Here is a 22,485-nt window from a genome sequence, read left to right as displayed (position 1 = left end):
AGCCAGTTACTGCCCTGGAAGCAGTACCAAAATCTATCCCCTCTGCTTGCTCCATGCAGTCCTGCTGTGCTGTCAGGCAAAGATCAATGTTATTCAAGCCCAAGCCATGGGCAAGAGCCTCTCAAGACTCTTTGGGCTGTTTTGAGTAGGCTGCATACAGAACTTCTAGGAGACACAGCTATATTAGCCCTCAGAGAATATTCTGCCTCAGGGATGGGAGTTGAAGTCTCTTCCTGATGGGCATGCAGCAATATTTTCTAACAGTGTGACTATAAACTATATCAATGCTTGGCTGGAAAGTCATCATGATGGATGCTGCTGTATATTCAAATGTGCTCAAATTTAATCTAGACCTTGCTGGGGAAATAAACATCATCATCCCTAAAGAGACACTAGACCAGGAAACCAGTTTTCCTGAATGGTTTTGAGGGAGCTAATTTCTTGTTGAACATCTGTCCCTTTGCTTGACTGGCAGTGGTTAGCTATGATGCACTGGTTTCAGTGAATACTGTCTTCAAAGGAAGTGTGGAGCTGAAGCAGACCTGCAGCATCAGGCTCTAAGGTAGCATTCCTGTTCTCTGGTAAAAATGTGAATATTTTTAATTGCATATCAGCATGAGATGGTGTGCTTTTTCTTTCCTTTTTTTTTAACATTAGGGAAACAAAATCACATTCCTCTATGTTAAGAGGATTAATTAGTCACTGGATGCAAGCCATTAAGTGTAAAATACTAATATTGTTCTTCTGAAGAGTATATCAGCCAGAACTGGCTTAGTATTGAAGTGTATGTTTGCCTTTTCTCCCATGAACTAATTCATTAGAGTAATTAGTATTTGAAATCTCCTACAGAGATCTACATGGAGGAAGAAAATAGGGCTTTGGCTAAAAATTAGCTGTATGGAAATCTTTTTTCCAGCTGGCTCTATTTTCAGTTCTTCCTTCCACTCAAGACTTGCTTCTTCACCTTCACTCCTGATACTGTTAAATTGTTCAGGAAAAGCACTAATGTTCTGTCACAGCGCAGACAGAAGATGAGAAGGGATGTTTCTATCTCTCCTGGCTTATTTCTGAGGTGGCAAGCTAAATAGTTAGTTACTTGCAGGCATGCAGGAAGCTGAGGAGAAGCAGGAAGGGGAGCCACCGCCCTGCAGAGCCTGCTCAGTCTCAGGTGGGTGATACACAGCTGTGAGCAGGGTGTCCTTGCTTTCTCCTGTTCTGGTTTGGAATGACTCACAGCCACCTCTCCCATGCTCTCCCAGCAATCAGCCTCTTCTGAAGCTCTTTCCTCACCCAGATAGCTGTTTCTCCCCTTGAGTTTCAGCAACTAGCTCCCCTTCTCTCCCATCCCTGCCCAGCTGTTGCAGATGCTTTCCCAGCAGCCCACTAGCTTGGGATGGAGTCCTTCCATCCACTTTGAACTGCTGCTTAAAAGATGGAATGACCCCACCACATCCTTTACAGGACATAAGAAAACTTTTTAGATTTTAAAACATTTTTAGATTCTAAAAACTTGCCAATAAAGCCGTGCTTGGTAAGCCTGGATGTGACAGCTGTAGCACTCCAGAGACAAGGAATGGGATGAGGTGTTGCTGCAGCATGAGCACTGTGACACTGTGATCTCTGTGACGAGGAGAGATGCTGCTGTTTTCTCCCAGGAGTGGCTCTCCCTGTGTGTTACTTGAAGGGGTGCAGGGGCCATATCTGTGAGACAGGCTGTGCTTATATATATTTAAGGCACCAGTTTTTGATCTGTGCTGCCTCTTAGGCTCAGCTTTTCACCATTCCTTTTCACGCTTCCTCTTCCACCACCTCTCCTCAGCTGCAGGCCAAGGTAGAGCAGGATCTCTGTTCTCCCCTTCCATGTCCTGATTTCAAATCATGGTAAGGGCTGGCTTCTGTACTGAAGGTTTTGCTGTGTATATTTTTCTGAACAGCTTTTTGCCTCTCACTTTTCTGCCTTCCTAGTCATGTAGGCACATAGGAGACTCTCTGCAGGAAGAACATTAAAAGATTATGGTTTCAGTTAAAAAGAAAACCAAACAAAATCCCAACAAACTTTCCCTTCCTGCTTTCATCAGACTTACATCTTCTCTGTGATGCTTAAACTGCTGCCTAGAATTGCAAATGCAGCTTGGATCTGGATTTTCTCCCTACCAACAACAGCCTGGTCTGCAGCAGGTCAGTTTACAGCTTGTTGCAAAGAGTGTTCAGGTGTAAATCCTTTGGCTGGTGCTTGGGCAGGTGGGCTGTGAGTTTGGAGTTTCAGTTCACTCAAACGAGCTGCAGCTGTGCTGGAAATGTCACCAGTGTGTGACAGAAGGATAGAGGCAATGATGCAAAACTCCCAAGAACATCTTCATTCAGGATGCTTTGGGCATAAGGAATTGTGAACAACAGGAAATATAGGAAGAAGAGACTTGCAGTAACACACCCAGCATCTAAGATAATGGATCACTAAACAGGTATTTTCAGTTGTGCTTTTTATTTTGTGTGTGTGCATCCTTAAATATTTCTAAGAATTTAATGGTTATGGCTGGGAGGGGAGGGAGAGATTTTGGGAGTCTAATGTGGGTAAGTAATGATAACTGAAATTGCTGCTGCTGCTCCAGCCATGGTCAGACACCCTATGAACAGTTCTGGAATAGCTCTATGCTGGATGAGTCCAGGTCTGCACTTGGCTCCCGTGGCAGTGGTTTTCTGCTGCAAAACTATCTCTTTTTTTTTTTTTTTGTGTGTGGGCATTATTTTTTGAGACCATATGCCCTAAACAAGCCAAATCTATTTAGCAAAGTGAATTCAGAAAGTTTATTGCTTATTGATTTGTAATAGTGCTAAGATTAGAGGCTTGAGAGGAATAGTAGTTAAAAGTTTCAGTCCCTTCTCAGGTGAGGGATTTACACAAATACTGATGTGACATCACTGCAAGGGAGCAGCAAAACCCAAAGTAAATTGGCATCTTTGTAGCAAGGCCTATGCAAGAAGTTTTGGGGGTGTGAGGTGCTGGTCCTGTAGGCACCGAAAGCAGCAGCTCCATCAGAATCTTCCTGGAGTAAGGGCCATCTCCCTTGATGCCATGAGGATACCCAGGCAGATGGATTTAGTGATGGACCTTCCTCATCCCGGACTTTTGTGTTTGCAGATCTCACAGCATCATTAAGAAACTTTAATCACACAGCTATTTTGTACCCTCATCAACTTTTCCTTGCTCCTCGGAGAACAGCAGCTGTGGGGGTTACTCACTGAATGAATCACAGGAAAAATTAGTAGTTGTCTTTGTGAATTATCCCCTCACCCGCTTACCAGATTTCTGGATGAGGTTTTTGTGTTGGTTTGGGTTTTTTTTTCTTCTTTTGTTTTTCAGTGGTGTTTAACATTAGAATTTAGCTTAATATGGATGTCTGGGAAAGTCCTGGTGATTTAGATGCTTGTGTAAATTGACCCTCTTCTGTGGTAACTTCAGCATGTTGGTGAGTTATTGTACAGTGTTTAAAGGAAATGTGCTTGGGGGTGTTATATATAACTAGACTGTTCTGTGAGAAGAAACAAGAGCATTGTGAACCATTTTTCTTTGCAACACCTCTAATTTTTGCCAAGCTGTGGCTCATTTCTCTTTCACCCTTACTTTTTCTGACCTGGCAGAGTTGCATTTAGATGTGGAGCAAATTGCAGATGCCCTGCTCACACTCAAGGCAGCATCAGCATCTCAGGTGCTTCTCCCTCTGGTGCAGACAAAGGCTGTGTAGCTTCCCATTCCTGCATAGCCACAGGGATGGACATCTCTGACACTTGGTGTGATCATTCAGAGAGCACTTTTGTGGGTAGAGGGTCATTGTAGTGTGAGAACTTCTCAAGTCCATCTACGAGGGGTATGTTGCTGTAACAATGTGCAGCTGAAAAATTTTAATGGCCAGCTGGATTTTCAGAGAGCCACCAGCTTGCAGCTGATAGTTTCCAGACCTGAGATCTAATCCTTGAAATCAGTAGATGTAAAGAGAAAATCACACACTGATCATGAGCTTATATAAGTTGGATAAATGTTAAAACAAAAATAATATTTAATTACAAAGAACTTTTTATTTCTGTGGGACTATTTCGTTATTTTGCTTGCTTTACATTATTAAAACTTTTATTCTTTTTCATTTATTTAATTGTTAAAGTACATCTGAAAATCTTGCCCTTGCATTTTCACTTCCTGACTGTTGCTGCCCTCCCTTCCCAGATCCATTAGAGCAGTGGTGTTTCTGGGTTGAGTTGAGCTGTTGCCACCCCTTTCCTCGCCTCCCTCAGCAGTGGCACTGCTGCCTTCGCTCTCTGTCATCACCACATCTCCCTCTGCCTCTGGGGATGGCACAGGCCCAGGCAAACCGGCAAGGCTGGGAGCCTGGATGCTGCTCCTGCTCACTGCAAGAAGCTGACCTAAGGAGACAGAACAAACCTGTGGGATTTCCAGTTGACTACCTGCACAGCCTGTTTCCACGGCTCTTGCTGGTAATGGTTTTATGTGCCGCTTAAATATTTAATTTTCCAATTGAGCTGCGATTCAGTACGAGGAAAAATGCCTCCTGGAAGAAGTTAGACTGTGCCATGCCAAGTACTGTCCTGGCTGTTTCTGAGGAGCAGTTTTGATTGACCACAACCTCTCAGAGCAAAAAAGATTAACAAAAACTAATTAATTTTTTTTTCAAGATTTCAGCCACATAAATAAACAGCTAATGTAGCTTTTCTGAGAAGTGTGAAGTGATGTGTTTACCTTCCTATGCAATTTTGAATATCTGGGATGTAGGGCAGCTCCTTTTGCTGAATCCTGAAGCAACACAAGTGCTCCAGTAAATGTTAAAATGCAGTAGTTGTGGTGAGCTGAGTGTTGCCATTATCCACTCTGTGGGTTTTAAAAAGTGACTGTCAGAAGTGCTTGCCTTCCTTGCCAGCTGGCAAGATAAACGTAAACTCTGAAATGTTTCTTAGTTTCTTTTGGGTTGATGGGTTTTATTTTTTTAATTTGCTTGCTGGGTCATTATTTATTTATTTTTAGCAGGATCAAAACAATGATGCTAAACTAATTGGTGGTAAATGTAAGTAAATGTTCTGGAAGAAACTCCACTACTTTGAAACTCTTATTCTTACAGTGGAACACAGAAGTTTTGTACACTCCCACTGTATGTTTTGCTGATCTCAGAAACTGTCCTGCCACTGCAGATAACTGCTGTTGATGCTGAAGTGACACAGATATTATAATGATACATGTTAATGTTTATCTTTTCACCTCTTGTCCTGGGCTTTAGTCTAACCAATTATCTCTGGAAAAGCGTTGGAAAGGGATAACCATCATATTAATTTTTTAGGTTAAATTTCCAGGATATGAAGGTAAACAGCTAGGATTTTCTGGTTACACTATTTTCTCTTGGGTTTTTTTTGAGTCCCTGGGGACAGAAAAGGAGTGTTCACTGCCCTACAAAATCCTTCTTAAGAGTGAATCACAGTTATTATTTATTTTTAAATACACTGATGTACAATTTAAGTCAGAACTGGTCAGCTGCTATTCCCTTTAATTCAATTACTTCTATACTTTGTACAATTCACAAAGAATTCTAGAGCAATTTAAAATTTTTGAATATGGAATGAAATCCCAGTGAAGTTTTAACAGGAAAAAATATACTTGGTAACTTAAGTTTGAATGAATGTCAGATATTTTAAAAATTCACACATAAAAAAACAGCAACAGAATTGCAGAGTTTTTAACACTGAGTTTTCTACATTGGGTTGCACTTGCTGAGTTCCCCAAAAGCATAGGACACATCTGCAAAACCTTCAGTACTAGTATGCCAGAAGACATCCAATTATCCAGGTATTAGTACTTCTCTTAAAGGGAACAGATGCATAGAGGTTTGTATGTCAGCCTTCTTTTTTTGTTTGTTTGGTTTTTTTTTAATGAAAACCTATGTGCATGACCTTGTACAAGTAGTTGAGTCAGATGGTAGCTCATTCTCCCTCTGGAAAATGTGGATGATAAAACCTCTGGCTGCTAAGCCAGGACAAATTGTAGAGGGATGCAAACAGTTGCACAAGGCAGATCAGTATGTTCCATCGGTTTGTGTCTCAGTTCAGACCCTTCTGTTCCTGAACATTTGTTTGAAAACCAATTGACAGAACTGTTGTTTGGGGAGAAACAAACAGAAAGGCAGAGAGCAGCAGGGTAGGAGTGGGGTGTGTGGGTAACCCAGGGTGGCTTAGCTGAAGGAGCAAGCAGGAAATACCTTGGGCTGCCTTCCCAAGGCTCTGGTGCTCCCAAATCCGGGTGATGCACTGTTGGGCTTGCAAACTCATGGGTGGGTCAGGCCTGTATCCAAAATGCTCTTGTCTGTGCTGCATTAGGGACTCAGGGCTCTTGCTGTGCTTCCTGAGCCTGTTTTGTTCTTCCTTGACTTCTGTTGTACTTTGTGCCCATACTCTGTTGTTGTAATGTGGTACAAGTGTAACCACTTAAAATCCGTGCAGACAGATTTTGGAGCAATATTGGTCTTTTCTAGTGAAAAGACTGGAAATCATTATTCTTTCTGACAGCCAAACTTCTCCAGAGAGTGAATAGGAGGCATTATTCTTAAGTAATGAGGGGATTAAGTGAAATTTCTCAAAGCAGTAATATATTCAGCTCAGGATTTGAAATATTCAAAACACTACTTTGTGACTGCAAAAAATTACTTTAGCCAATGTAAAATGCCGGGGAAATTCCACCCCGGATGGTCTGTGATTTGGAGATAGAACATATGATTTTTTCCTTTTTTTTACAAAAAACAAATGCAACTACTTTCAGTAACAGCATAAACCAAAGAGCTACTCTTTTTTTCTACAAGTAGCAAAACCACAAGCATTAGAGGATGGTGTTAAAGTAGCACCTTGCACCTCTCCTTAAGGATATCAGTCTTCTTTTCAAAAGGGAAGCAGAGCTGAAACATAGTGGGCAAGATTTTAGAACAATGATCTGAATAAGTAGATTTAAATCCCTTGTTTCATAGATGTTTAATCTTCACAGATTTAAACTTCATTTTTTTAATCATTTCTTTCCTTATTATGCATCAGCTTTTAAGTTCCACTGTGAAAGAAATAAAACTTCAGATGTGAAGGGATTATTATCAGGATGCAGAGGCAATTTTGTATACAGATCATAATGAAACCTCTCCATGTCACTTTCCTTCATGATCTTCTTTTCTGCACTTAGAATGAAAACAAATATTTTTATAAGGTCAGTAATTCATTGTTAAGTGTCAGACTGCATGGGTTGTTCTGGACATGCCCAGTGATGAGTGGGGACCAGTGAAGAGCCACATCCCTCTGGTTTTGAGCATATCTGCTCTCAGAAAGGCTTCCATAAGGGAGTGGGCTTGGTGTGATCAGAGGCACTTGCTGCGAGCTTTCTCATGTCACAGTATTCCTTATCCTTTCCCATTCATCTTTGTTGCAATAGTATTTGGTTCAATGGAGCTACAAACTCTGCTGATGTTCTGAGACTGCAGTGATCCTGTGAATTCTTGAGTGGCAACCTCTGGCATTTGTTTGGATAATGCTGAGCAACATTAAAAAACAAATGGCAAGACAAGAACATACTCCTGTATATTATATATACACTGTTGAATATCTCCAAAATAGCATGTAATGATCAGCCACTGAATCTTGCATGCAAGAGAAATCTGTGTGAGTGGTAGGGGAAGACTCTGCTGTGGGAAGCTTTCCCAGGTACTTCAGGGTGTGGATAATCCCTTTTGGTGACATGCAGTTAATGAGTGGTCTAACTTTGTCTGCCTGCACTTGCAATTGGATTATTTCCTGTTATTTACAACGTTTTGTTAATTGAATTTTCTTAACAGTAGTAAATAATAACCATATGTTGGCTTTCACAGCTTTATTGCACAATAGGCATTAATGCAGTGTAGCTGGTTGTAGCTTCTGTATCCCATCACATGGAGTGTGAAGCTGGAAGAATTGAAGGTAGGATAGTTCAGCTCCTCGTGCAGTATTCTATGTTATAGAAAGATCTCCTTAAAACTTAAGTGGGCCAGTTCTGCAGTTCTAAAACACACCAGGTATTTTCAGGCATCCAGTTTTGGTCTATTGCTAAGAAACAAAATAAATATAAATGAAATTGAGCTTCTTGCTTTTAGCAGATCCAAACTGCTCCCTCTATGACTATAAACCTGGTGTTGCCATCCCATATACCCTCATTAGATGGACCAGAAAGGCTGCAGAGTCATCTAGCTTTCAGATTATGACATATCATGCTTTCCTTTGGCAGGCTGGGAATGATAATAAGATTTGTTATTTACTGTATTTCTTCTTGGGACAGAGCTGTCCACTTGTCATCAGAGCAACCATGAGCAGTAGGTGTGCACTGATTTATCTTACTTTTTTTCTCATATAGTATTTTAATACCAGGATTGTTGGAGTGTGTGTGTTTGTGTCATATTTATCTATTTTTAATTCTTCTGGCATTTTTTCTGAGTGGATAGTACAGTCTATCAGGCTGGCATGGAGTGTTTTCACAGCATCAGGCACTGTACTAAAACGCCCCATCTCTGAGGAGGGGAGTTACCATCTCGATCCACATTAGGGATGCTGCTTCCTTACAGCCACTATAAATACTGCTTTGATTGGCAAGGTAAAGGGTTGTATTTTTGGTGCTGCAGGTATATACAGGGCTGCAGTTTAACATAATCACGTGCTGCTGATTTCCAAATGAATGATCCTCACCTTGACATTTGAGTACCTGCAGCGCAGCTCTCTGGGACTGCAGTGGATGGTGGGCAGGTGACGCTTCCATGCTGTCCCTGCCTGCCTTGCCTCTGGGACTGGCAGCAGTGAAGGTAGGTAGGCTCTAGAGGAGGTATGAACTTGAGATCAGATAACAACCTGTCCGTGTGTGAGATGTTCTGGAGAGGGTGTTGCTTTTCCAGACTGCCATTATCCCTGTGCCGGGTGCCCTGTGCCTCCTGGCAGGTGAACACTGGGAACAGATTCAGCAATACTGTTTGCCCAGCTTCATCTCTATCTCACTCTGTGCAACCATCTCCTGTTCTGGGTTCGGTTTGCTAATCTGATTTATCAGCCATCTTCCTGTAAAGTACAGGATTAACTTTTGTGTGGTATTTTGAGCATTATACTCATATTCAGGATACTTTGTAAGGTCAATAAAGCATGCTCCAATATCAGGGATGCATTATTAGCCCTTTGTGCTTTCACCTGACATCTTTCTTTTTCTATGAAAAGTGTTTCCACTGCAGTTTCAAAAAGACCTTTTATTTTGTACAGCTTTTTAATGTGGTGACTTTCAAGATCATCTCTATGTAGTTCTGTTTTTTATTTGTGGTCATTACACTGTGTCTTTGTGCTTTCGGTTGTGATGAATGTGTGTTTTTCCACAGATCAAGTTGACTGAAACAGTTTCATGTTTCCAGGGGCATAGACATGTAACAGGCCACAGATTGCTTCATCATTCCCTGGTGGGTAGAATTAGAAGAAAAAATAATTTGTGAAATTAAAAGATCATTTAAATTATAGCCCTTTGTTCTACCTTGTGAGTTAACATTCCGAACAGTGATGCACAAACTGAATAATTTGTTGTGCGAAAACGTACCAAGTGTGGAGCCATCTGTGTAACAGTTAACACTATTTATATTCAAAAGGGACATTGCCATAGCTGGAAGAGCCACTATTCCCAGCTAACCATTTCCAGTGTGACTCTAAATTATTGATTTACATTCATTCTCTATTAACCTATTATGAGTTCATCTGCAGCTTTCAACTCTCATATCGTGTTGATGTACTTCTAATTTTCCAAACTGAATAGTGATTTACTGCAAAGATGTTGGGATGAATTGTTCTCCAGTGAATATCTGAAAGCCTCTTATGCCCCACAGTCTTTCATTTGAAACCTGCATTGAGAGTTCTGGTACATAACAAGGCCAGCACCAACTCCTTGGTAATCCTGGAAATGTCCCTTTTCTCTGCTTCCTGATCCACCGAGTATGTGCTTGTAGTCCCCAAAAAAGCATTTATGATAATACATGCTTGGTGTCTTTGGATGGAATGACCATTCTGGTCTTCCTGGGCTCTGCTCAGCATGCTCGTGGGAAGAGTGAGTTGGTTTTCATGTCTGTTTAGGAGGGATATCCCATCTGCAAAGTGTTTTGAATTCACTGGGTACTGCATGTGATGTAATTGCTCTCGGTGGTTCTTTGAGGCTTACTCTGCTTGAGTGGGTGTTCAGTGGAATATTTGGGCCCTCAGCTGCCAGCAGCAGTGGCTTGGGTGTCCTACTGGAGTGCTGTGGTGTTTTCCTGCAGCGCTTGTACAGTAGTTGTATTGCAATCAGAAGAGTCAGAATGTGTGTTTGTGCTTTGAGGTGTGACAGCTGGTTCCCAGGGGGGTGGCTGGAAAGCCTGTTCCTACAGCTGGGACCAGCCCTAACTTCACTCTGAAGTGAGGCCACTGAACCTGCAAACCTCCTCTGCCCAGAGGATGATTCTGGTGATAGCAGATGAGTTGCTTGGTGAACTCACCATTTAGCTTTCATTTCCTGGCTGAGCCAGAGCCTGTTTTTGTGGATGGCCCCATTTCTTTTTCCTGTGGCTGTAGAAGCTGCTGGGCTTAAGGTGGATGATACCCCTGTGGTTTCTAGGGGGATCCAGCAGGTTGTGTGGTCTGATGCAGAAGGGTTCTGGTGACATTAGTGGTGATAGGTGCCTCTCCTTGTGCCCACAGAGGTGTCAGCTGTAAATGGTGACATGGGACAGCTGTGCAGGGTGCTCTACTGCCACTGCAGAGTGGGGAGAGCCTGCACTGGGAATGCTGGTGAGGGTCTGGGATTGACTGATTCTTGTGAGTCCCTCCATGTATGGGCAAATGGTTGCTGAAGCTTCTGGCTCCGTGGGAGACATTGCTTTTGGGCTGGAGCCTTCCTCCACACGGAGAGCTCAGCAGGAGCAGGGAGACCCTCCAACTCACCAGGACAAAATCTCTGCTGGTAGCATATGGAGGCTCCCTGTGTTCAGCCAGGATCTGCTGGGCTCACTGAGGGGGTTTGCTCTTGGGGCAGAGGTCCTGATGAGCCTAGCTCTGTAATCCCATGTTCCTCTTAATTTCTAGCCTCAGGGACCACATCTTCCCTCTTGCATGCAGTCACCCAAAGTTCTCGATGCTGCCACTGCCACAGTGTCAGTGCTGCTCCGTGTGAAACCCCTCCTGGGTGCTGCCACTGCTGAGTGGGACTTGAGGCTGGGTTAACCTGCTGATGTGAGGAGACTGAATCAGATTCTACCGTGCAACTGCACCAGAACAGAGGGTGTTCAAAATAAAATGTGCTCAGCTTCTCCCTCCCTACTCTCCCATCTTACCCTGACATCCAGGAGCACCATGCAATGTCCAGATGGTTTTGTGAGTAGTCAAATCATGAGGAAAGGAACTTTTCCAAGTGCTGTAACAACATGTAACCTAACTCAAAATATGTGTTGTAGTTCAGAGACAACATCTCAGCTTGTTCTATTAAAGTATAATTAATTACCATTTCAATAGGGCTACTAGGTTTATGTATTCATTCAGAGCATTGAAAAATAATAACAAAGCTTCTATTTATCTAACAGATGATGTTATACATTGTGGATGCAACCTATTAATGTGGAAATACTGGCGTATTCATCCAGAATTATTTGTATGGTGTGATTCCTGACCTAATAATGGAAAAAGTAGGTTAGCTTCCAAGCTTTCTGAGTTGGGAATTAAAGCTTTATAGCAAGAAAGTCTTTGATAGTTTTACACAAATGGCTGAAACTTGCAAACCTTGCATATTTAAAATGGTTTATTTCACAATGATGAGTTGGAGATATTTCTAATTAATTGTAGTAGTATTTCACCACTGAATTTCCTTGCCTTTCCCATTATCTCACTGTTTTTGGCAATATAATGGAATTAACAAGCACTGAAAGATACGGCTTACCAAACATGGTGTCATCTGACCAAATGTGGGCTTATGAAGAGATTTTATAAAATGTAGTTTACAGAAGCTTATGCAAAGCAGTTTTTCTTCTTCAGGGAGCATTTAGTTCAGTGTTGAGCATTCAGGTGCTTTATTGTTTCTGGAGAGTATATAGCACAGGATGCCTATAAATACTGAGCTGCTTGGTCTGAGCCTGGCTAACATTTTGCCAGAGGTGTATTTGTGAAGTAGCTGGTGTATTTATGACCATTTATAGGATGTTTTCAGTGTTTAATCAATATCTGCCCTGGCCATCAAATCGACAACCTTCCTTCTGCAGCTTTGCTTCTTTGCTATCATAAATGTGAGATGCTGAGCTGTGCTTCAGGAAAATACAGATTGCCATGTTGGATTAGAGCTGGTGTCCATCAAATGCCACACTCGTAAGGTGAGCCTGCACTGCAGACAAGGGTGTGACTACAGTGTCTGCAGGGATATTCCATCCACTTCAGCCAAAGGCCCTGACAGCCCCCTGTCCATCAGTTCCTACTTGGCAAGTGCCATCCAGCTTCTTCAGCTTCCGTGCCCCAGTTCTGTATTGCCCTGGCTGTAGTGTGGGGGCAGGTGCACACTGGCAATGAGAAGGCAAAATGAAAAGACCAAACTTGGGCAGTGTTGCAGGGAGTTCTGTGACTCTTGCTCCAACCCCTGTGACGTCTGGGGAAAAGACATTGAGTGTTTGAGCCTTCATCTCTGGGTGGTGCTTTATGCTCTGAAGAAATTAATTTTTGATGGACTTCTCTGTTCATTGCTTACTGTCATTTTGTGTTGTTCAGTGAAAACACCTGCTTGAGCTCTCCTGCTGGGCAGGAATAAATTCTTTTAAAGGCTGTGCACTTCTCCAGGGCTTTTAGTATTCTCCAGCTAAACTTCACAGCCATGGTCTCTCAAGCAGCAGATATCCTGCCACTGGATGCTCAGATACTAACTTTTTTAAAACAGCACACCATGTTAGTAGGTTGTTGTCAGAGCTGTTATCAGTATTTTCTGATAAAAATGGTTACTGTGTATATGAAGATTAATTGCAGGTTTTTCTGCTGTTTTGTTTTGCCCTCCACATGGTGGCACATAGGTGTTCTGCCTGAAGGGCAGAGTCTTTGCTTTTTCCTGCTTCTAGTCTATTAAAGCCTTTTCTGCTGTACTGAAAATGGAGAGTACTGTAAATTCTGAGTCCTTTCGTTTTGCCTTATAAAACATCTATGATCCAGGAGCTGTGCTGAATCTGTCAGAATTTTTTTTTATGTCAGTAACTTCTGACACATTCACAAGCTGAATTCAGGGTGTGGCTGAACACGCCCTGGTTCTGACCATGTGCAAGGTTGTGAAGCTGAGAAAATCTTTTTATTGTGGGCCTGTCTGCTCCCTCTTTTGTAGCCACTTTCTGCAAAATGTTCTTGGTTTTATTTTAGAATAAGAAATATGGTTGAAGAAAAGTAAATCAGGGTGTGAAGAGCATGCAGTGATTGGAAGGAGTGGCTGCTTGTATTTGCCTGGTGATTCTGTTAGGCTTTAGAATGGTAATAGCAACGGTACCTGAGTGAAGTATTTTAAATACCTGTTTATTTTTAGAAGTGGACTCAAACTGATGTTTTGTAGTATGATGAAATTATTTATGCAGAAGTTGCTTTGGTTTTGGTCTAATGACATCCCAGAAAGAAGATGAAACCTATTAGGGCCTTGGTTTCTGTGGTTTCTAACAAGGCTTGATAGCACAGGAACAGAGAAAAAGTTATCTGAAATCCTGTTTACTTGTAGTAGTCTGTTCAAATTCCATTGCAGGAATGATTGTTGTTTTAGCATTCCCAATCCTTATTTTTTAATGTTTGTTTGCAGAAAGAAAATTAGATTGATTTCAAAATAATCAGTTTTCTTTCTCTTTTATTATGACAATATTTTCTATGTGAAATGACATGTTTTCATAAAAGTAAATGTTGGACTACTCTGAGCCATCCTATTTCCTGGAGGACAGGGCAACCTGATCAGTGTATGGGCAGGTAGGAGAGCCACACAGGGTGGAAACAGAAAAGACTGCAGGTGTGTCCCCATCCCCATTCCCAGGTGAGGATGGAGCACTGTGGGGTGGAAGGCCACAGTGCAGCCTCAGGACATACTAAAATCCCTCTGTTAGGAGGACAGCTGGCTTGCACTCTGTCCCAAAGCAGATGCAGTGGCACAGCCCTCCAATTAAGCCTTGCACTGGTTCAAAGAGGAAAACAATGCTCCCCTAAGCTTTGGAGACCAAGCGTGTCCATTGGAGTGAGTGACAGAGAGGCTGGGCATGATCTGCTCATCAAAGCTGGATTTGAGAATTTCTGTTGCCAGAATGCTTTAAAGGGTAAAGAGCATTGCTGCTCATTAATTAGTAAAATTGGAGCTGGCTCAAGTGGTGCTTGGAAATATTAACTATTAGAGTTTGGATTCGTGCCCTTGAAGAAAAATGAGTTTTATGTTATTTTCCCAGTTTTCCTTAATTCTCTGTCTCTTAAAATAATCCTTCAGTTCAGTAAGTATAAACAGCTTTGGGCAGATGGACCACTCTGAAGGCCAGCAGTGTAAACCAGAAGACTTTTAGGGACACATGAACAATGCAGTGGAAATTCTAGATCTGACAAAGAACATGGCCAGCAGTAAGGGTGAGTTTGGAAAACCCTTAGGAGCTCAGGGCGCTGTCATTACTGCACTAACCAGAAGATCAAAATGACCAACTGCACCTCACAGTGCCCATCACCAGCTGTGAAGCTTTTGCTGGCAGCACCCTGTGTCACCTTTCCCTTGCCAGACTGTAGTTTTCTCCCTCTATCTCCTCTTTCACCACAGGGGAGAGAGCTCAGCCATTTCCTGGCTTTCTAGACCTTTTCACATGAGCCCTCACACTGACTATTTTTAGAGGTGCTGGAGCTTTGACTTTCAGCTCAAGGTTGAGGTGTGGGTCTGACATAACTCTTGGAACCTGCCTGTAACCCTCCAGTTGCTCTGGGTACAATCACTCCCTGCCACTTGGAGTTTGAACACAGAAACCTGACAGTGTGCCACGTCTCCGGTTTTGGGCTGGTAAGTCCCTGCTTACCAGAGCCCAGTCACTGGGCACGTGCCAGGTGTGTGTGCACACATGTTGATATGCAGTGAGTGGAAGCCTTTCAGGTTTTTCCTTATTCTAAGAGAAAAAAGGGTTGGTGACCCTCTAACGTTGCTAAAGCTGTTCAGAGAAAGAGATTGTGTCAGTGCCAAATGCTGTTGTCAGTCTGATCATGTGTGATTGATGAACAGGTTTGAGAGTAACCAAATGGTTCATCTGCCCTGTGAAGGGATATGCTTTTTAGAAATAATAAGACCTCCCTCTTTTATAAAATTAGAACATGAATGTGCATAGGCATTATATAACCGAGAAGCGAATACTGTATATGGCAACATGACAGATTAATATGTATTGAAGGCCTTGATTTGTTCTCATTTCTGTCCTTCTGGTGGTTTATAGAAATATATGAAAAGTTTTCAAATGACCTTTAAAATTAGCTCATAACCTATGTAGTTTATCATCATTTTCTGTTTCTGAGCCTGTGGTGTTAAAGCATTCGTAATTCAGTATTTCAGAAATTGTCACTGGCTTCACTATATGAAATTTTAAATATTCTGAATGTATTTCTGGCATTCAGTGGTTGTATTTGTTCATTCAGATGTAATGGATATTGAATAGTACCTATTATCAGCTTGATATAGAAAATATATTTGGGTAATTACATGTGCCTACACTTGATAAAAATTTAAATCATTTTCTGCCAAGAGGTCTGGTAAAAGAGAACACCACGTTTTTGCATTTTATGAAGATTCAGTTAAAAATTTTTGAATTCATGAGAGAGATTTGTAGGGGAAAGAAGGAGACACTTCCCTGGTGCTGGTGCACAAAGCAAGGTGTCAGTTCTGTACTTTTAGCAAACCCTTCTGCGGTCTTTGAATCATCTTCTCTATTTTACTGACTTGCAGAGATTTCAGCCTCCATTCATTATAAGCATGTGAGCCTTATTCTGAAGTAGATACAGAAATGGATGGTGTAGAGAGTGAAATGTTCTTTACATTTTTTTTTTAATTTTGAGACTGTGTATAGCATTTGCTAAACTGGCCTAACATGAAGAATGCACTGCCCTGTCTGATAGCCCGACATGTCTGTACAGTACTTTGGCATCACACAGGACAGGTTCCCTCTGGTGCCAATGCTGTGCTCTGCAAACAGCTGTCTCTGCAGTGAGTTGGTTCTCACTGTCCTGACCAGCCCGGCAACCCTAAGGATCAGAAGCTGCTGAAAGGAGGAAAGGAGGCTCTGCTTTGGTTTTTCTATTTTCTGCAGCCCCAGCCTTTGAGCCAAGAACAGACACGGTTCACTGACCCAGTGAAGGCTGTAGTTTTGCTGAATACACAGAACATTTGAGATTGGCTGAAACTCTAGTGAATGTTATTTTCACAATGGCCAAGCAGTTCCTTTAGGTCAAGACTAGGAAATGTGTTTCATGTGAATGGTAGAATTTTAATCTGCCTTTATTTATCCTTCTATGAATTAATGCCTGGAAAGAAGAATTGGATTTTGGAAACTGTCTGCATTCACAGGAACTGCTATGATAATGCTGCCATAGCAACATAGGAGTGCATGAGCTAGAAATCTCCCAATTATTAGAAAAACTAAATTAAACCAAATATTGGACAAATTTTATTTGCATAGCAACCTGGGCTCTGCCTTCTCTCCTGTGGTTTTGACCTTGTTTCAGGTAAAGAGATATCCTTGATTCCTGAGAAACAGGCCAGACTGAGATTAGCAGTTTATACTGTGATGAAGATTATGAGAATAGCTGTGGTACTGTATGGCAACTCAAATTTGTGAAGGTATATTCAGGCTGCTGAGTTTGCTTGAAACTGTCTTGAAGAATATTTTAAAAGGTAGTGATGAATGGTAAGAAAAGTTACGTTCCATAGCTTATGTTCCTCTTCTGTGAGATAGAGATGCTTATATTTTTATTTTTTTCTGCATAATGACAGGTGTAACAAAAAATTCCATGAAAAGTGAGAGTGCTGAAAGGTGAGGAAATAGCAAGCATCATTAACCATGGAGAATCTGATGAACTGAGGCTGCACTGGGACCGGTTGCCCAGAGAAGCTGTGGCTGCCTCATCCCTGGAAGTGTTCAAGGTCAGGTTGGATGGAGCTCTGAGCAACCTGATCCAGTGGAAGGTGACCCTGCCCACAGCAGGGGAGTTGGACTAGATGATTTTTAAGGTCCCTTCCAATCCCAACCATTCTCAGATCCTATGGTTTTAAAAATATTGTGAAGTCAAGAGTTCCATATTTCTTTCAGCATTGCAAACTTCTCCATTAGGACAAAAAAGGAGAACACTTTCTAGGGAGTGAAATGGCAAGAAATTTCTGGAAAATATTTCTTTTATTATGGTCATCACTTCATTTGGATAACACAATGCTACTACCCTAATGTCAGAAAGTACCATTCTTTGAGCTCTCAGAGCAAGTGGAAAACCTCATTTTTCTTGTCAGTGACAAAGTGAGAGATGGAAAGAGGAAATATGTTGTGGTATTGCTTTGTTTTTAATCTTATTTTTGCTGGTCTTTTTTTATTTTAAACTCTATTAATGTATCTATTGTGGCTTGATCTTTTGTCAGAGATTACTAATATGTATCCAGCCCATCTTTTCTTTTGTGATTTTATAAATACCTAGTTGCAATATCCATAAAAACATCTGTGGGCTTTAATACAGTTTCATTTGTTATGAACTTCTTTTGCCCAAAGCACAAAGTTCTGAAAGTATATTTTTAGCATTGCTTTACAAAAAGTTTCAAAATATGTTGCAGTTGAGAGGATCAGGAAATAATTTTCATATTTTGCAGTGTTCCTAGCAGTTGTCAATAATGTGTTTTTAAAGATCCATGTAACAGTACATGTGTTTCAGAAAAAAGTGCAAGTGCAGCCCATTTTAAAACTTCTGGGCCAACTCTCTTGGCTTCCAGTTACACTGCAGTACCATTAGGCTGAAATATTGATAACTGCAATTAAACTCAGATAATTTCTCATACACTTTCTTTTTGCAGTGCCTTTTGATGTATTCCCTTGCCTTTAAATAAGAAGATTTGAAATAGCTAATTTTTTTCTACAACTCCATCTTGGGGATTCCAGTTGTCTACATCAACTTTTTTCCAGTAGAGACCAGTTCCCAGCACTGCCCTGGGGCTTGGGCTACCAGATGATGATTTTCCTTTGTGAAGCAACTTGCTGTGACTTCTTCATTCTGGCTTTATAGTGTCCTCATTGTACATGCTGTGTGTATTTGTCACATACACAGCGCATGCAATGTGGACATAATGGAGCTCAATGGCCGCCTGATAATAGAAAAAATACCTGCAAGAAATGTTGTTGTGGACTTGGTTTTGGTTTGGGGGATTTTTGTTGTAGGATTTAAAAGCTTATTTGGTATGCATGCATACTGTTCTTGTGTATGAGATGGGATTCAAAAATTGTGTTGCAGATAAAGTTCATCAGTGAAAATAAGGCCACGGCAAGAACTCACAGGGTCATTGCAGCTCTCCAGGCCTCCACTAAGAAATCTATTAACAGGACTTAAACTGTGCAGGAATCTAATTTTGGCCCCTGATAGCAAGGTGATTCATTTTAGTTTCATATATTCTATTATTGGTATTTTGTTGTGTTTAAATTTTCCCCCACAATCTGTGCTTTATTCTATCACTGAGAGTTTGGAGGGGAAAATGCATTTTTCATATAATAGGAAAATGTGTAAATATTGTATCAACATTTATGTTTGGGAGTTTTATTTGTTAATGGGGTTTTGTTTGTTTGGGTTTTTTTTAAAACAAAAGAGCAAAGCAAAACCAGTTATTCTGTTCTTGTTTTTAATAAATAAACACTATCATTTTTATTCTGTTATTTTAAAAAAGTTATTTCATGTAAAGTGCTTTAATTGCCTTTTTTTTGTTTTGGGCAGTTCTACTCACCCATCAGCATTAAGAAATACAGAGCCACATTTCATGTTTTCTTTGCCATGAATTAGCAGTTTTAAATGGTGAACTTTTTCACTAGGTGATTTTGACAAACTGAAAATTTGTGTGGATAGTAGTTATCCTCATAAATGCTAAAATACAAGGAATTAGATATTTAAAAATTGTTGCAGGGGCAAAATACTGCACCCAAAGTGACTTGTGGAGGCTGCAAAAATGAAAGTCCATTCTCAACTGGATGAAGCCTGAATCCGTAATGGTCCCAAACCTGCTTTCAGGACCTGTAGCCCTCCCAGTTCAAGAACAGGAACTGCATTAGAAAGCTGTGCTCCTTTCAGTGTGCTGAAATTAAATTTAGAAGGGAGGGTGTGGTGACATGGGACATGTTTTCAGGGACAGTGAGGACATGCCAACAAACAGCTGTCTCAGCACTATGAGAGTATCAGCTCAGAATCCTCATGTCATTGCCTGTCCTGAGTCTACAAGAATACGAATAAAGACCTGACATGAGATGATGCAAATGGGTTTCTGATGTTTAGAAAAAAGGCGTACCCAGTGTGGAGAGTACCATAAAAGAAGTCCTTTACTTACAGGTACTTTTCCAAGAGGACCCAGGGTATGACCCCTCAAAGCTCTGTCCTGCAGGTGCTGATAGTAGTGATGGAGCTCCTCTCTGACCTTGATCCGTAAGTCCTGTTGTAATGAAGGACTCCTTGAAGGCTGGGACTCTCCTCTGTCAGGGCAGTTTTGCTTTTGCTGGATTATTTTTTACTCTTTCCTATAAATCACTATTTGCATTAATCCAATTGCTGGAAAAGGATTATACTCTCAGAATAAAATCCAGTTCGTAATTAAAAATGTAAAAGCTGCTTATGTTTTTAGGCCAAAGTTATTAGAGGAAAGTATCAACCTACCAGTATTAATACACCAATCATTATCGTGATGAGAGTGCCTGATAATGGCCTGGTTACTGAATATTTTATTGTAGATAACTTGTGTTTACCTTGTGTCTTTGTACATCCTAAGTTTGCCTCTCACAGGTTGTGGGAATCCTGGGGGTTTTTCTACATATTTTTGAAAAATTGGCTTTTAGGAGCTAATCTATCTATATAGCAAAAGCAAGAAGAGTTTGTGATGGACTGTTCAGGCCACAAGTGCTGTGGGAATCACCTCTGTAAGAGGATTGAGTCATATTCCAGTCTTCAACATCTGCATCTTAAGCCATCTTTTCATAATGAGTACTCCCTTATCAAATATCCTCTCTGCATTTGTAGTTTCCATCAACCCCCTATCTGGGTAAAGAAAAATGGCAAACCAGGACAGCTCTCAGCCAATCCCATTATTCATGCCAGGTGTCCACCTTTCAGGCATACAGTTGTCTGGGTTACAGTTTGCAAGCCCACTTCGTCAGTCTTCCTGAGTAGTGCACTTTTTAATTACTTCTCTAGAATTAAATCAATGTAAGAGCTAGAGTTACCTATTATTATTTTTAATTCACAGATTGAAACTTTCTTTGGCCTTTGCTTTCTTCAAATGAGAGGCATTTAATTTTGTCTCTGCTATTTTGAATTTAATGAGTTTTCTGTACAGGAAAGGGTGCTGAAGGACTTATTTCTTGATAAAGCATTTAGGTGAAAAATGATGAACCCAAGTGGCTCTCAAACTGCATTGTTCAGAATCATCTCCATCTAGACTGTGCTCAGCTTCCCAGACTCAAATATCCTTCACCTGACAGCATGTGTTGTTTGGTCCTCTGATGGCAGATGAGGTTTGCAGCTGAAGCAGTGAAAGGTGTTGTGTGGAGCATCAGTGCCAAACTGCTAAAGGGATAGAAACAAATAACCTCTCAAATGGCCATTTATCAGACTGTGAGCTATAGAGAGAATTTAATGAAGCAATCTCTCTGATGTTTCTTCCTGGTTTAGGTATGGTTTTGATGTTGTAGGTTTCCTTTTTCTTGATTTTCTTTCCCAGTTTATTTTCATGAAGATACTTTGATCATTCCTTTCAGTAATGGTGTACTTGTGGTCCTTTTTCTCCTCCAAGTAGCCCTCTGTAGCTTATGCTTCATTTTTTTGGGTGTCAGAAACAATGTTGACTTTCTTCTCTGTCTGATATAGGGAAGCTTTCAATTATCTATCCAGTGTTGTTGGTGCCCCAAGCAGGTACCAATTCTGAGGCAGTGATTCCTGTTGCACTTGGCTCTTTCTCTTGCTTTGTGCTGGGGTTCAGCTGCTCATGTTGAGCCTGGCAGTGCTGATTCTGGGGTGCCTGATGGCATAGCTCCTGCTGCTAGTCCAAGTTATTTTGAAATGTTTATTTACATAAAATAAATTTAGTCTCTAGATAGTGCTGAGGAATTCTCTGTATCTTTAGTCTGTTCTAGCAAGAAAGATCCTGTGCCAGAAAAAGCGATTTTATAAGAGGCAGCATTAAAGGACTACATGTTTTTACTGCTGTGCACAGCTGAAGAATTCCAAATTTAGTATTGTCTGCATGTGGTGGAAAAATACAAACTTGGGAAAAAAGACTAAAAAAAGAGAAATGCAAAGAGTCAGCAGAGTGTTCTTTCATGTATTTCCCTGTAAAAGTCTTGAACCTCAGTGAAGTGCTGATTTTTCCTTCACTAACTCACTTGCAGCTCTACTGCGTACAGGATGAAATTTGCTTCTTGCTGTCAACAGTCTTGCTCAGCTCGTGTTTGCGGGAGCAGCAGAATTTCATGTTTGTAAGGCTGGTGGAGGGGAATGAGTGCTGGAGATGGAAGTCTGTTATACAGGGAGAACTTGAGACTTTGCCTGTTGCCCTAAATAACTGCTAAAGAACAGGACTGCAACCTCTCCCTTTCAGATGTTCCATAGGCACTCTGGTCCTCTTCCCTAAAACTGAATGTGGAGTAGGCATCTGAACTACCAATCACCTTGGGTTCCCATCATCTGCTCCCCTTGTAGATCACTTGTGGCAGGGAGGGAGCCGTGCCCTGGCTCCCTGGCAGCTGCTGGGGCAGGCACAGCTCAGCTGAGCGGCAGGACTCGCTTTTTGCCTGGGCTCTGCCCTGTGGCTGCCAGCACATCCTCTGTAGGCAGGGGATTGCCTAAACCTGTCCTGATGGACCATGCCCAGGGGCTTGTGAGTGTGCCCGTGTATGTGTGCTCGCTGTTAGGAGTCCTTCATTCTGCAGCCTCCTGTTTTCTCTTGCTGAAGATCAACTGGATCAGGAGCTCTGAGCAGAGGAAGGTAGGTGTGTGAGAAGAGTTTGGTGCTGGTTCGTTGCTGGTTCCTGCCATGGTGGTGTTTGAGAAAACAACTGTGTTTATGTGCTGGCAGGAGGGGATGTATTTCTCCTGTATAATGATATATCTTTTGGTGTTTTTGGACAAAGCCAAGCTCTGGAGTACAGAATCAGAGAAGGATTTAGGTTAGAAAAGTCATGTAGGATCACAGAGTTCAACCAT

The 22,485-nt window shown here is 41.4% G+C and overlaps 1 protein-coding gene across 4 annotated transcripts in view; it reads left to right on the top strand.

The window, feature by feature from the left end:
- The window catches only part of HTR2C (5-hydroxytryptamine receptor 2C), a 219,120-nt gene that overhangs the window by 58,531 nt on the left and 138,104 nt on the right, over window positions 1-22,485 (top strand). The gene's annotated exons all lie outside the window — the stretch shown is intronic.

Source organism: Pithys albifrons, chromosome 14, assembly GCF_047495875.1.
Source record: "Pithys albifrons albifrons isolate INPA30051 chromosome 14, PitAlb_v1, whole genome shotgun sequence".
Taxonomy (NCBI): Eukaryota; Metazoa; Chordata; class Aves; order Passeriformes; family Thamnophilidae; genus Pithys; species Pithys albifrons.
Note: the sequence above shows the minus strand (reverse complement) of the source record. Positions and strands in the feature narration are given on the sequence as shown.